This window comes from Halichoeres trimaculatus, unplaced genomic scaffold (genome assembly GCF_033239565.1).
Source record: "Halichoeres trimaculatus isolate MK-OKI-2021-1 unplaced genomic scaffold, fHalTri1.1 fHalTri1_scaffold_20, whole genome shotgun sequence".
Taxonomy (NCBI): Eukaryota; Metazoa; Chordata; class Actinopteri; order Labriformes; family Labridae; genus Halichoeres; species Halichoeres trimaculatus.
This window is the reverse complement of record NW_027437198.1, coordinates 23501677-23518488: the sequence shown is the minus strand read 5'-3', so window position 1 is coordinate 23518488 and position 16812 is coordinate 23501677. Positions and strand designations below refer to the sequence as shown.

Here is a 16812-nt window from a genome sequence, read left to right as displayed (position 1 = left end):
CCCCTTTTCCACCAGTGCTCGTTCAGTGCTAGTGCTAAGCTTATTGTAACCATTTTCTTGGAACTGGTATGGTTTTCTGTAAGCTGGAGCCAGGTCAATGTGTCACCGTAAAACATCAGTTCATAGCCGTTCCAGGGGGGCAACAGAGATGCCAATGGGAGTGCTTAAAGGTAGGCAGAGATTTTTTATATTTGTGTTTGTGACATTATTTTTCCTGACTGTCTGCTACACAGTGTGTGCTCATCTGTTTGTGTATGTGAGTGTGAAGGAATCAGGGCAGAACTCTGATACAGAGAGCAGAGGAGAAATATGAATATGAATATGAGGCAGAAATATGAGGCAGAAATTACATCTGATCCTGTCAATGAAATAATAATAATGAAATAATAATGTCAATGAAATAATAATAATAATAATAATAATAATAATAATAATAATGATAATAATAATAATAATAATGTTATTATTATTATTATTATTATTATTATTATTATTATTATTATTTCATTATAAATTTTTGATAAAATAACAATAATAATGATATAATTGTAATAATGATATTTTTTTTATTTAAAAGCACCTTTCTAAACACTCAAGGACACTTTATTGTTAATTAAAAAACAAAATTAAAAATACAATCACAATAAATATAAATAAAACCAACGGACAAACAGGAGTGACACGAAGTTAAAAAGAATCAGATAGATCGGAAAATGCAGATGGAGAGAGTTGGGTTTTGGGTTTTGAATCGAATGAAGCAAGAGAGTCAATATTTCTGCAATGAGGTGGAAGTGAGCTCCAGAGTTGAGATGGAGTGTTCAGACAGGTACATCAGGGCCAGGTTGTGATGGCCTCAAATGTACACAGAAGGATTTTTAAAGTGATAAATAAAAATAGCATAAGGCTAATAAACAACAATGTCCTGCTTCTATTTCACCTCCAGTCCAGGTTTAGAATCAGGAAACACCAACAGATCAACAGACTCATTCAGCAGCTTTCATATATACATAGCCAGCTCTGGCACTGGAAAGAGTTGGTGCTTGCTAAGCACCACTTTTGAGCCCCTGGAGCCTGTGCTTGGTCAGGGCAAACACAAAGAACCAGTACTAAGTCAGGCACTGACCTGGAATCAGCACTACCACCAGCTCAGTCAAAAACGGTTACCAAAAGCAGTCAGACATTGTTCACACCAGCTCAAACATGGTGCTAAAGGGTTTCCCAACCTGAGTCTAACCTTTCATTGGATAAATGGCCAAAGCAACTTGTTTCATTTCCTGTTGGCAGACTCTACTTTTACTGTTTACCGGTGGGTAACAGCCCTGAGACCCACCGTCTATAGCCGACCCAGCTTCTCATGTAACTCCGTCTCTGTACCAGTTAGATTCATGGGTGTGATTTACATTACTTTATGGAAACATTAATGAAAAACTCTGGGTAAACACTAATGTTTGCTGTTTTTACTTCCCCCTTATTGGCTCATTATTTATGTCTAATGTAACAAAAGCAGTTTGTTTTATTCCAAAAGACTCAGATGGGTAGTTCAGGCGCTGAATTTTGGCAGGAAAACGGGGAACATGTGAGTATTAAAGAGTTGTTCAGTCTGTCACACATCTGAGACCACCGCTCCTCTGACAAATAAAAACCTTCTTTTTGAGCCAAACTTAGCCTGCAGCACACTAAAAGTAGTCTTGCATCATTCATCGTGGTGTTTCTCGTGTTAAACTGACTTGGGTTGTTTCTTGTGAGCAGTAACTTAATGCTACCACGCCGGGAGCTGATCAGGATCTACTCGTGTCCTTTTATCCTTAAACTCAGGACCTCACAGGAGAGCAGCTCGGAGATAAAGCAGCCTCACTCTCACAGCTAACCCAGGTTGGCTGTGATGGACAGCCCCGAGGTGTGGGCGGTGCCAGCGTAACACTGTGATGAATGGATCCTGCGGTGCGTCGTGACTGACTCTGCCTCAGGCGGGCACCGTGCCCACCCCCTCTGCCTCACACTCGGGTGCTCTTCCCTCCCGTTCCCCCTCTCCCTCCTGCAGCAGATGAGTCAGAGAGGCTGTTTCAGTGGGAGATGGCTGAGTAAGGAGAGCGGATTAATAGAATTAAAAAAAGGAGAAGCCTGCCATTACGGACCCTCCCCGACACGCATGGATGACACACTTGATTTAATTTAGAGTTTTTAATCTAAAAAGGAGGAATATGTTCTGTATCTCTTGTTCTCATCTTGGCAGGTCCAGTTTGGAGCTTTGTGAGGACGTCTAATTGTTTAAAACGCTTCCTGTGCAGGTGTCAGCCGTGACGGCCTCGCGGCGGAGGGGAAAGGAAGGGTAGTGGGCGCAGGCTTGTCGGCTGCGTTTAGGAGGATGAGGAGAGTGTGTGTCAGAAAGTGTTATAAAGAATGTGAGATGTCAAACATGAGGTGGGGGGAGGGGAGGTTGTAATGTCTAACACCTGACATCTATTCAAAACAGACCAGAGCATCCACACACATGTGCTCAGCTCACACACACACACACACACATCAAAGGGTGTGACCTTCATCTTCATCATATCCGTCACCGGTGAGCAGGTGTTACACGGCGAGGTGTGCAGGCTTTGGGGTCGTGAGGAGGAATTTCTCATTTGGCTGGTGTTGACTGAAAGACGGTAAATCAGCTGAAAGAGACGGAGTATCAGTGCCGTTCCTGATGATGCGGACTCAGCAGGATCCACGTGGAATTAAATTCAAACGACCATTTCATAAAAGGTAAACAAAGCATGTAAACATGAAGAGCTTAAAGAAGAGAGGGGAATCGCCACAATGAATTCAACCAGGGTGGCTCATAACTGGATCTGTCCTGTTTAGATCTCATGTACACAATGATTCACCAGATTATGAGCAGCAGCTGTGTGCTAATTTAATCCAGGACAGCAGTAAAAAGGTAGTTCCCATGTTTGAAGTCTTCCCTAAACCAATACTTAGTGTCACCTTGTAATCTTTAACCGTTAGCATAGTAATAAACCAGATTATGTATGGCAAACTTTTTATTTATTTGACCTTTATTTTACCAGGTAAGAATGTTTGTACGGTGGCTGGTAGGTGTCAGACGATTTGCAAAAGCTACAACACAACGGAAGTTAAGAGGACAGTTATCCTAACAGACACAGAAAAGTTGTGAAAGTATGGTGCTATGATAAATATAGCTTCAATGCTAACGTTATTGATTCATAAAGCTAAATAAAGGATGACATATTTATCCGGTAAATAAAAAATAAAAGCACATAGAAGCTTTATTTATCATAGATTAAGTTAGAAAAAGAAAATCATTTAATTATTTTCGCAACTTTTTTTTGCATCTGTTGGGGTAACTAACTTCTTTTAACTCCAGTTGTGGCTTTACTTCTGTTGTGTTATGGCGTTTGCGTCTGTGTTTTTGCTCTTGCGTTTGTGTTGTGGCTTTTGCCAATTGTCTGACACCCATGGGCCACCATATGTTTGACAACCAATCATTTACAAACACAACCTGGCCAAGAGAAGCCAACGGGGGGGGGGGGGGGGGGGGGGGGGGGGGGGGGGGGGGGGGGTATTCCAGCTATTCCAGTCATTAGTTGTTGCAAAACAAAAGGAATTACAGTCAAAAATAGCAGAAAATTTCTTTTCTTTCCTTTTTTTTTTAAAAAAAAAAAAAGATATTTTGGGGCTTTTTATGCCTTCAATCAGATAGTAGAGAGGAAAGCACATAAAGCAGGAAACAGGTAAGAGTGGGGAGTGACATTAGGGAAAGAGGCCACAGGCTAGAATCAAACTCAAACCATGGAGCGTGACCTAAGCCACTAGGCCAAAAAAAACAAAATTAAAAAGAAAATCAGAAATACTGGGGATGATAAGCTTGATGTATTCACTGGATCTGGTCTAGAATGAATTATGGGGAATGTGAAGAAGAAAGGACAGGTAGGGGAGGTGTCTTACCCATCATAGACAAAATGAAACCAGTAGTGAAGCCGCTGGGTAAGAAGCTAGGGCCATCTTACCAATTTACAGAAATCACAGCGGTAAGTATAGAAAGGTGCATTAGCAGCAAAACGGACAAATGAGTGATAAAGAGTGTAGTACTTGAAGCCATTTTGTAAATGATGTCACCATAACCCAGAATCAGCTGGTATTGTCATCATGACCGGGGTGTGTTTGGCAGCGTGAGTAGAGGAGGCTTATTGTGTAAAAGTAAAGCTAGTCTGGTTTGACTCTGGTCTGAAGGTGGTTAATGTGTGTGGTGAAAGACAGAGATGAATCCAACCAGAAGCCAAGATATTTATCGGATCTGAGCCATCTGAACAGCTGATCATAGGGAGGCTGGATACAACATTCCTCCTGTCAAAGATGATACATTTAGTTTCACTGATGTTAAGGTGAAAGAGGAGGTTATGAAAGGACTGTTCAACAGATGTAAAGCTGAGCTGAAGAGAGGACACTAGAGTGAAGGGGCAGATGAGTATAGGATGGTATCATCGGCATACAAATAGATCTGAGACCTGCCAGCTTTAGCAACATCTTTGAAAATGCTATGAGGTGGATCTGCTTTAATTGCACTCCCTCGCCACCTTGTGGCCCGCAGTCTTCACACACTGTCGTAAATTACTTTTAGTGAGGCGTGTGTTTGTTTTGGAATTAAATGGAGATCTGATCAAAACAAATTTTCTTTATTCGAGACAACTTTTTACTGGATACAATGAGCCAGGGTAAGGTATCAGTACAGTTATGTAGCGCTACGGTTTGAAACGTGACATCAAGCAAAGATTGTAGCAGTCGGCTATATGTAGTGCTATCGGGAGCCCGGCGCTCTGACGTATCTGTAGGCTAACGTGACAAAAAGTAAACACTGTCAGTTTGTAAGTACTTTAGTAGCTATTTATATTTAGCGCAGCTGACAGTCTAGTGCTCTAAGACATGTTCGTAAATCCTGGTTAGCTATGTCCTGCCAGTCATCTACCAATCAGAGCTAACGTAACCTCACTCTTCATTTTATTGATAGACTCTCAAGTTTGAGCAGACCACTGCAGAATAACTGCTGACTGTGGGTTGGAGTGAGCACTATCATAAACAGTTTAGCTCCTGTGTTAGCCTTTAGCTTGTGCTCTATCTCTCTCCTGTTTATCTTTCTTCTGCTCTTCTGTCCTTTTTCTGTCCAACAGTTAGGCTCCAGTGTCCACCATCACTTCAAAATTAATCACAGATCTCTATGTCTCATCTCTTCTCTCAACTAAACTCTGTCAGCCGGTGTTTGGTGGTGGTGTTTTCATAGAGACCTAGACGTGCTGTTAATCAATCCGGTCTTGGTCGACCCGAACTGGAAGCTAAGAAGTAGCAATTTACAATAACATGTAACCAGCAATGTTGGCGCTGATAATCTAATTTTAAAGTGTGGATTACGATCAGGCATATATCTAGAAGGGAGACTTTTTCAAGATAACTTTCAAACTCCTCACAGCCCCTTTAATGTAGCTGTAAAAAAAAAAAAAAAAAAAAAAAAAAAAAAGAAAAAAAGGTTGGACCCTGGATGGAGCCCTGAGGTACACCTTTGATGGTAAATGGATCTGACATAAACCTGAACATGTAGCTAAGAGAAAAAAATCAGGATTCATTAAAGAAGCTAATGAAGGTGACAAAAAGAAAGATGATTAAAGATTAATCACTGGCAATAAGATGCAGCAGAAGACAGAACTCAAACGTTTCCTAACCACACCTGACTTTCCTCTGAATATAACCTCCACCCAGAGGAATCAAATCGCCTTAACAGCTTTATAATTTCCTCGTTTTTACCCTATAGCTCAGACAGCCACCTTAAAGTCTCACTGAAGCTGACAGCCAGACACGGATGAAGTCAGATTCCTCTTTTAAAAGAATCCAGCAAGACACACTTAAGTTGCCGTAATGAGCAATCCATTACCTTTGGTCAGCTCATTAGTGCAGAGCTAACTGTGACGTGGAGCCGAGCTTTCATCTGGCTGTTTGTTCGGAGGAAAGACAGAGTCAGGGGAGTGTTACTGCACGCCGAGCAGCGCTGCTAATTGAGTGTGTGTGTGTCTGTTCTTACACACATGCACAACTGATGGAGTGAATTACTCCTCGTGCATTAAGGGAATGACAAACTGTGCGTCTCTGCGAGTGTGTGTTTATTTTTCGACATGTTTGATCCATCATGTTCGATTGGGAGCTACAGACCAGCCCCACACCACAGCCTTACAGAGAGGGTAGAAAAATAAACCTGAAAAACTAGACAACCCTTCCACTTCCTGCCCAGCCTTCACATTCTTCACTGACCCATGTCAGAGCGAACCGGGCTCCATTCGAAACCTCTTCCTCCCTTCACAGCGGCAGCCGATCCGTATGCCCCTAAATCACAACCCCTGCCCCCTGACAGCGTGCGATGGTGCTGAAAACGTCTTTCCCAGCTTGTGATTGTGACGGATTAGCTGGCGCATAAATCATGCCACAAAGGAAAGAAAACTGTCGGGAGGGGAAAAAAAAGAAGGTGTGTGCATGAGTAACTGACCTGAAACCCCTGATGAAACTTTTCAATTTGCAGAGACTCGCTTTAAATTGCTTCCAAAGACTCAACCCATTTCCCCCAAAGCCCGAGGCGGCGGGGTGATTCCTGATGCTCTGAGTAATCATAAAAAGGAGATTTACATCCAGGGCAAAGGTCAGCATGACATCATCGTAGTCATGCAGGGATTCTTTGGACGTTTGGCCTTTTTCCATAAATACTGACAAGACCACAGTGAAGGACGGACGGTCCTTGTACAGGGTCCTCTGGAGCGTTGAGATTTAAAAGCTGTGAGTCGATATTCGGCCTGGGGTGACCAGGTGCTTACAATCCAAATGTGGGATGAGGGGTGTGTTTGTGCAGGATAATGTGAGACAATGTGGGACGCGTTGCTTCAATGCTTTTCACAAGTTTCTCAGAGCTTGTGAAAAATTGTGATTGTGTATACTTAGAGTATTGACTATTTTTTGCGTTCAGTGTATGTTCTTAACTCTTAAAAGTCAACTAATCTATGTTAGGGATGGATACATTTGAAATGATTCGGTACCTATGCCAGGTACTTGGCAATGGGTACCAGTACTCAACGGTACCAACTTTCAATACTTTCTTTGTGTTTATGTGGTAAAAAAATATACTTTTTTTTTTCATGATAAATCTCAAAGTTTTTCAATTTGTATAATTATTCTTTAGCTGCATGGTGACGCAAAGGGTAGTACTGCAGGCTCACAGCAAGACGGTCTTTGCTTTGATTCCCAGCTTGGCCGGTGGTCTTTTCTGTGTGGAGTTTGCATGTTCTCCCTGTGCATGCATGGGTTCTCTCCGGGTACTCCAGCTTCCTCCCACAGTCCAAAAACATGCTCATCAGGTTAACTGATCACTCTGTCTCTGTGTCAGCTCTGTGATTGACTGGCGACCAGTCCAGGGTGTACCCCGCCTCTCCCCCAATGACGGCTGGGATAGGCTCCAGCTGCCCGCGACCCTGACATGATAAGCGGCTCAGGAAATAAATGAATAAATATTTATTCTTCAATATATAACCCTGCAATGCTGTGTTCATGTCCAGCATAGAAAATCACCTACTCTTCCACTCCCTCACAGTCACAAGGATGTGTTTAGGTACCTAAACATGGTACCTTTTGATTTTACATGAATCGGTACCCGGTACTTTTGACTGAATTCGGCTGGTACCTATAAAACTACCTACTTTGGTACCCATCCCTAAATGCCATTAGGTGGCAGGGCGCTCCCCAATGTAATAAAAGGGAAACACTGTGGGTGTGGTAGTAGTGTCTAAATAAAGTAATCAAACATTTTGGCTAGCCTGGATCGGTTTAAATTAATCTAGCCTTTGTGTTGATTATTGGTCAACACCAGCTGCAACAAATTTTTCAACATTAATATTTTAATGAAAACTAAACTTTATAGTCATTATGGCCTTTAAAGTGCACTTCAGGCTCCTGTGGCCTAACCCTTTGTCCTTGGAGGTACTTTTTCCCTTTTTAGTACTTCTACTTTTATACTCACAGTAGTTTTGAAACTAGTACTCAAGTTGATACTTGAACTTCTACAAAAGTCTTTTTAAACCCTACTATCTGTGCTTCTACTTGAGTAATGAATGTGAATACTCTTGACACCTCTGGATGCAGGTGACAGGTTGATGAATTTGTGATGCCACATGTACGGTCATATTGATTGACAGCGGACACAGGCAATGGTGATAGTCCTCTTTCAGCTTTCGGATGAATTTCATGCTTTCAGAAAGTAGATTGCCTTCACTTAAGACAGCAAGAGCCGATCAAATGCAGGACATCATTTCAATTTTCACCCTAATCCAGCCGCATGCGTCACTTGAGAGGAAAGTTTAAAAAGCGAAGTTACCTCACAAACAAAACCTTAAATCAGCCGAGAGTTTTACTTTAGACGTTAAATTGTTCACATCGTGGGAATGCTTCCTGTCAGTCCGGCCGCTGACAGAGGAGCTCTTGTGTAAGAACCTAAAGAGATAAAAGCACAGATAGCGTTTATGTGCGCGCTTCAAGCATTCCAGGAGATATTACTGAACCTCTGCTGAGACCATCACGAGAGCGAGTGGGAGCAGCAGGGGTGCCGATTGGCCAAACTGATGCAGAGAATTGACACAGGCTGTTTCTTTAGGGATCAATTCATTCCCTCCCAGTCCCTAACCGAGCATGAAACACATGGAAGCGATAAAAACCTGAGAGTCCGACAGTAGAGCTGAACATGATGCAGAGAGACGCGGTGAAAAGAGAGATCACGAAGCGACGCTGGGTTCAAAATTGAAGGATTGTCCTCTGATGGTATCTCACAGGAGGACTCTGTGTGGGCAGGGAATTTATCACAGCTTCTCTTTAGCCGTACTATAATGTATCACATTTTATCATGGAAATGTTAACCCTGTGCAGGAATTTACAAGAAAGAAAGAAAAAAATTAGCTGGTTAAAGGGGTCCACGGTGTACTTCAGGCATTATATTAGATTTTTTAAGCAAAACACGCGGCTCATAAAATTCTGTAGGGGAATTCTGGGTATCACTTCACAGAAAAGCAGCCTTACAGTAACTACCGTGGCAGAACGTATAAATGTTAACGTCGTTCATTGCTCCATATGGCAAACAGTTCAAGCTAAGTGTGTTTGAAGAGTCTAATCAGCCTCATGTATAGTTTATTCTACGCCGCTTACACAGAGCTAATGCTGTCGAGTCTAGAGTGCAGAGACATAAAGTTTACTTAACAGGGAGCTGTCCGTACCACCCGTCTGACAGGACAGAGCATCCATCACCTCTACTTCCCGCTCATTTGCAACAATGCACTCAGCGTCTCTGGGATTCACATGTGGAGCAGCAGGAGGTGTTGATGGGAGAGGAGCTGCAGCACTTTATCCATGACTGATGTGAATCTGCTCCCCGGTGTGGAAGGAAGGAAGGAGCTACTGGTGCCGGCTGACAGCTGGTAGTTAACACAGGTATCGTCTCTCAAAAGCTCGGATCAGATCAAACACAGGGGCGGGGTCTCGCTGTCAGAACGGGGTATTATACGGCCGACAAAAGGCCCACACTGAAGTCCTGAGAGCTTCACACGGACAGAGGTGTGGAGGTCACAGAGCACAACGATCATAATGACACTAGTCACGATTACATGAGGAGTTTTTCTTTTTTCCGAATGGAATCTTTCTGAATGACTTTTCCGAAAACAATAGTATACATGGAAAGAAATATTCCAATCTCTGGTCTACAGGCGCCGCTAGAATCAAACAGAATAGGGGCATGCGCAAACAATTGAGGAACGTCTCTAGTTGCATCTTACGTCATATCTGAGCATGCGCCGAAAGAACGCACCTTGACAACCTTCCATTTGAGCAGATACATGATACCTCAATCGGTTTGGGGAAAGGAATATTCCACCCCTGTCCATTCAGATTGGCACTTTTCTTTCAGAATGAAGTGTATACAAAGGTTAAATTATTTCCGTTTGAGCAAATAAACCAAATGCAAGCAGAATATTTGGGTCCATGTATACGTGGTTACAGAAAGATGCAAAAGAGGAGTCCTGTCCTCCAATTAGAGGATGGTCAACAGTATGAAACAGACCACATCTGTGGCACATGGAGTCGAATAATGTCAACACTGTGAGACATGACGCCAAAAAAGTCACCTGATTGGTTGAGTCAAGGGATTCCAACCCTTGATGCAACAAAAAATTGCATTTAACCTCCAGTCCAGCATTGAAAATCTCTCAGGTGGGTGCTGTCCACAGGAGAATAGGTTCTTGCGTGGGTCTGAGGCAGACACCTGAGGTTTTATGCCAAGTTCAGTGATTATGCCAGGGTTTGATTTGTTTCCTCTTTATAAGAAAGTAAATAAAGTTGATGTTTTTTTAAGTTATCATTTGGGCTTTTTATGCCTTTAAAGACAGAGTAGAGGACAGTGGATAGAGTAGACAAGGGGGTGAGAGTGGGAAATGACATGCAGGAAACCACGGGCTGGACTCGAACCTAGGCCTGTTTCCTGCACGAGGGCAAACTTCATAGGGCGCAACCGAAACCACTAGGCCATCTGCGCCCCATAAAGTTGATGTTTGTGATGTTTGCGTCAAAGTGTGTCCCATTTTTAAGATTTCACAAAGCAAGTACAATAAAAACAAAGGTGAAAATATCAATTTCAAATGCTAGGATTTGGTTTTACCTTCAATTATATACAAGATAAACAAGTTCAAGAGAGTTACAGCTTTATGTTAGTGAAACTTCAGTAACAAGGGTTATTGGAGGACTTCAACACAGAAATGTAAAAACATTAAACATTTTCTGTTTGCATGGGTCTATAAATACAATTCTTTACCTATAATTTTACAATAATGGAAGATGTATTCTCTTGGAAATGGTGCTTTAATTTTGGAAGGCATTTCACGACCACATTTTAAGTATTTCATGAACACTAAAGGGGACTATCTCCTCACTTTGGACACCATATTTGAGCTCTGTTACTGGCTTCTCTTTACTGTGATGTCAAATTTAATACAATACAATACAATACAATAGAAATGGCAGGAATATCTTACCCCATTACTGATCTCCCCATTGTTCAGACCTTGCTCTTGGGACTTCCAGCAAGAGCTGGTTTGAGGACTGTAAGGCCCTATTAGGGTTCCTAAAACACAGTAAATCTGCCAAATAGGGAGGGGCAAGGCCACTAAGGGCTTTAAAAACATAAAGCAGCGATTTAAAATCAATTCTAAAAGGAACAAGAAGTCAGTGAAGGGAAAACAAAACAGGGGAAACATGTTCGAAACAGCAAGTGTGCAGCGGCATTTTGGAGTAGCTGAAGACGGCAAAATGACGACTTGGAGACACTGACATACTACACATTGCAGAAGTCGAGTCTTGAGCTGAGAAAAGCATGAATGGTTCTTTCCAAGTCTGCACAATGTGGTCATTGTTAAAACCTTCTAAAGAGACATTTCTAAAAGAAACATGTTTTATTAAACTTTATATCAAGTTGTGTTGATTCTCAGCTCTGAGCGCTCACAGCCTCTGGAGAATCAGAGAAGACTGTTGTGATTTTTCAGCCACTCTGTGTTTGCTTTTCAGAGCTGCAGGATGAATTAAATCTGTTCACACTTCACCAAACAAATGAAGTACAGAAAGCTCAGTGAGACATTTTTACAGCCGTCTGGTAAACAGGGCGTGTGATAAGCTGGGCCGTGCTTTAATGCATTGCCCAGCTGCAGTTCGGCTGCTCCTGCAGGAGCCCATCTCGATCGATGGCAGCACCCTGGATTAGATTACAAATTGAGTTTAGCGGGGCTGCTTTTCCCCTCTTTATTCCTGCAGTGTCCCCCAGCGAGGCTCCACTGCAGGCTATTTACAGTGCCCTCTTCCTGGGTAAGTTAATAAAGCCAGCCCAGCCTGGACGCAGCTCCACGCGCGGGCCCTCCCTGAGTCATTTGGGCCTGGATTGCTCCGACACACCCAATCAATCGTGATGTGGGAAGGGGTCATCCCCGGAGCAGCCCCACCCCGTGCACCTCACGGCCTCTCACGGCGGTCAATACGGAGCATTATTCTGATCATAATTGGGTTTTCACATCGCACAGCAGGACACCCTCCCTCTTAGAGCCACTTACTGGAAAACACTTTGATTTGCTGTTGTTGATTCATGTATTTGGCTAAACTGCCTTATTGACCAAACTCATTGACTTTGTATTAATGGATTCTGCCCGTTGCACTTATGGAGGAGCAAACTGACTCTGCACCATGAAAACGTCTGCTGAGTATGAAAATGAAAGACGCAGCAGACCTGTGTGGGGCGACGTTTGTAAAATTGCACACGCTACAAACAACAACATTCCCCACATTTAGCTCAAAAACATCACTTTTCTGCAGATTTAGAGAATTTTATTAATTCATTCATTCATTCATTCATTTTCTGAACCACTTATCCTGTTTAGGGTCGCGGGTACACCCTGGACTGGTCGCCAGCCAATCACAGGGCTGACACAGACACAGACAACCATTCACTCACACACTCACACCTAGGGACAATGTAGAGTGACCAATTAACCTGGTGAGCATGTTTTTTGACTGTAGGAGGAAGCCGGAGAACCCGGAGAGAACCCATGCATGCACGGGAGAACATACAAACTCCACACTGAAAGGCCCACCAGCCAAGCTGGGAATTGAACCACTGACCTTCCTGCTGTGAGCCTGCAGCGCCAACCATTGCACCACCGTGCAGTGTTAGATCTTAATGTTGAATGTTATTTATAAATGTAATAAATCAATGTCCTTATTGTAAATATTTAGCTACGTTTCTAAACATTTAGTTTCGTTCTAATTATCTAGCTAAGACTAAAAACTTATCAAAGATTTATAAATCTTAAACATAATTTCTAAATATCTTGTCAAGATTTCTAAATCTTGAGGTATAATTTCTACATATTTAGCTAAAATGCAGATTCACTCCAGCCTGCCAGGTAGTAGCAAAATAAAAGTTTGAAGAAGCGATTTTGAGAATGTCAAGCTCTACTACTTCAATATCTGCAACAGGATCTTCAACAGCGCCATCACTGCACTTAGTTTGTTTATTTCTAACAGCTGATTTAGCCGACTGTATTTGACTTTCTCAAAATCCGCTTGGCTGGATTTCTTCCTCCAACTTTTATTTTGGTACTTCTGGTGGGTAAGTGTGTGAATTTCAATGTTAGCAAAATATTTCAAAAAATGTACCCAAGATTTATAAATCTTCACTTCATATTTAGAAATCTTAGGAAATATCCTGAAATCTTTGCAAAAGATTTATAATTCTTGACTAGATATTAAGAATTCTTTGCAAATCCTTTGATTCTAAATATTTAGCTACGTTTCTTAACATTTAGTTTCATTCTAAATGTTTAACTAAGACTAAAAACTTATCAAAGATTTATAAATCTTCAGCAAAGACTTTTAAATATTCCCTAAGGTTTCTAAATATTTAGTCAAGATTTCTAAATCTTGAGGTACGATTTCTAAGTATTTAGCTAACATGCTAATTTACACTCCTGCCTGCCAGGTGTTACCAAATCAAAGTTCAAGGAAGTGATTTTGAGAATGTCAAGCTCTATTTCTTCAATGTTGGACACAGGATCTTTAACAGCCCCATCACGGCACTTGGTACGTTTATTTTCAAGCAGTTTAATGGCTGATTTAGCCGACTCTTTGACTTTCTCAAAATCCCATTGGCTGGGTCGCTTCATTCAACTTTTATTTTGCTACTTCTGGCGAGTGGGAGTGTGAATTTACATATAAGCTAAATATTTAAAAATCATACCTCAAGATTTAAAAATCTTCACTTCATAAATCGAAACTTTTGCTAAAGATTTATAAATCTTGACTAAATATCTAGAAACCTTACCAAAAGATTTACAAATCTTTGATAAATATTTAGAATGAAAACGAAATGTTTAGAAACGTAGCTAAATATTTAGAATCAGGACATTCACTTATAACATTCATAAATAACATTCAACATTGAGATAAAACATTCAACTATTACATATTTCACAAACATTTCTCTCAATCTTCAGAAAAAGTGTTAGTGGGTTAAGAGCTAAATGTAGAGAAATGTTGTTATTTATAGTGTGTGCAACTTTACGATTGGCGCCCCATAGACCTGAGGAACGCTGAATGAAGAGTTTGACATTCTCAAATTGCTTCCTCAAACTTTTATTTTGGTGGAGGAGTGAGAGTGTGGATTTGCATGTAAGCTAAATACTTAGAAACCGTACCTCAAGATTAAGAAATCTTGACTTCATTTTTAGAAATCTTTGTAAATATTTAGATTTAGATTTATAGATGTTTGCTGAAGATTAAGAAAGCTTGACTTAATATTTAGAAACCTTGGTAAATATCTAGTAATTTTTGCTCAAGATTTATAAATCTTTGATAAATATTTAGAGTGAAACTTCATGTTAAGAAACCTAGTAAAATATGTAGAATCAGGACATTCATTTATAACATTAAAAAATAACATTCAACATTTAGATAAAGAAATTCAACACTAATATATAATATTTGACGAATATATTTCACAAATATTTCTCTATATCTGTAGAAAAAGTGATGTTTTAGAGCTAAATGTGGAGAAATGTTGTTGTTTACAGTGTGTGTAACAATCAGCCCCATAGACCTGAGGAGCGCTGAACGAAGCGGAGGTTTGATAAGACTTATGCAGACTAAGCCTCTGGATGACCCAGAACAAACTGCTGCGGGATGAGGAGTAAACAAACCATACATCAACGTCAGCACCTGAGCAAATAAATGAGCGTTTTGTGGAGCATCAACCCGTCTTCTGACAGTGAGAGCACAGATTTCCACACAACACGAGGAGATTTCACAGGCGAGCTTACAGTTTGAATGTTTGGTTTAATGATGAACTGTGGATCTGATTTTGCATTTCTTTGCTCCTGACTTGGTGGAAGGTTTGTCTAATGGCTGTGTGATGTGTTTGGTCAGGTTACATGTGGGTGAGGCGTCCACTGTGTGCCTCACTAGGGGCCACACGCAGCAGCTGTTTATGGGCTCCACCGCAGGAGTCTAATGAGGGAGATGCAGTCAGGATAATTACACGAAAGCTCCTGTTTTCTCCTCCATCAGAGCCGAAGGTAAAGACAGAGGGAGCGCAGGGGGAGTGGAGGTCAGGCATGAGCTGATGCCGCTTGGCAGACAAGTGTGAAACAAAGTCGGGTGAAAACAGACGATTTAATCACCGGTTCACAAGATCTGAACCGCGGCAGGCCCACGGGTTGCAGGAGTTAACCCAGTTGCATGTTTTTTTTCTGCCAGCGCCCACGCTACCTCCAGACACGGTCGGGAAATCACATGACAAGACAAGGCCCTGGCTCCCTGAGAGGATGTCTGGGGGCTGAAACCACACCAAGGCCGCCACACAGAGGTGGTGATCACAAACAGGGCGTGATGAAAAGGCAGCGAGACAGCGTGAGAGAGGAGAGATACAGCATGAAGACATCGGTTTGTCAGAAGGATCCAAAAAAACATGAGGGGGATTTTTACTGTGGTGAACGTGTGCAGAGCGACCTCTGAGAGGCTGTTTACTACAGGATGATACATGAGCTTAAGTTTATACAAAAGATAAGAGTTTTCAGGGGTCATGAACTTCTCACCATCAATTTTAATTAAAGTCTTTTATGAAAACTTAGTTCTCTGAGGAGAGATTTAAATCCCACAACTTGTTGAATCAGGTAAGTAGAGCAGTTTCCTTTAGAGGAAGAATCAACTCTAAGTTTTTTGACTGAATTTTGGAACATTGATGTTAAAATCTAAAGGCTGTTTTTCCTTTCAAATAGACAAGAATAATTCCTCAAAGTCTAAAATTACTATTTGGTAATGATTCAAATTTAAAGAGGAGACACACAGATGCCGAATTGGAGCAGATAATAAGCACACCAGCTCACTTTCACCTTCTCTCGCAGCGAATGCAGAGCACATTTAATCTTTATGGCTCTTTCCAGAAATAAAGACATAAAGACATAAAGTAAATCAAAGTAAAGCCTCTGTCTAACTTACTTTCTACGCTTGAGGATTACGGTCAAAATGACGGTTCATTAAAGTCTCAACTGGAAGATGTTGAGCAGATAGCTACTTCAGATTTTGCAAAACATCAGCATCAAGATGTCAGATGATAAACAAATTCTCATGGATTCTCGGATCGGTGAAAGAGAGACGGATAATGCTCAGAGTGCAAGAAGATTCAAGAACAGATTAAACCTGAAACTATTTCAGGGTTTCTGCTACATGTAAATGACTGTGGCATACCCCACGCCAAAATAAAAGCCGCCATGTCTTCAGAACTATGACCTTTTTTTTTTTCAAAGTGTCTCAAAGGTGAATCATACTGTACAGGGCTCTTTTACATGCAACCAAAACTGACTGGACTAAAACTCACACATGTCCAGACTTTGACGGCAGTGACATAGGGGTGGCCAGAGTGTGCATTATTACAAATTATCACCATTTCTCTCCTTTAACTTCACTCTCTACTTCAAAAACTTTGAGTAACTATGCTGTTTGACTATAATATTCCAGTTTAGTATACAAATATAGTGTGTGCATCGGCCAGTCTAATACCATGGCCACACCAGACGCAAATTCGCAAAGACAGGCATCGGGATTACATACAAAGTCAATGCAAAGACAGGTTTGGACGCAGATTTGCCCTGGACAGCGTGTTGGATGCTTTGGACGCTCCCGCCACCTGCTCCAACTCCAACCCCGCCG

General features: G+C 41.5%; 1 long non-coding RNA gene across 1 annotated transcript in view; it reads right to left on the bottom strand.

Annotated features, from left to right (window-relative positions):
• Positions 1 to 2591: 2591 nt before the first annotated feature.
• The window catches only part of LOC141809968 (uncharacterized), a 231588-nt gene continuing 217367 nt past the window's right edge, over positions 2592 to 16812 (bottom strand). The window contains exon 7 of the long non-coding RNA XR_012600026.1: positions 2592 to 2657. This is a non-coding gene — a long non-coding RNA (uncharacterized LOC141809968). The remainder of the gene's footprint in view (positions 2658 to 16812) is intronic.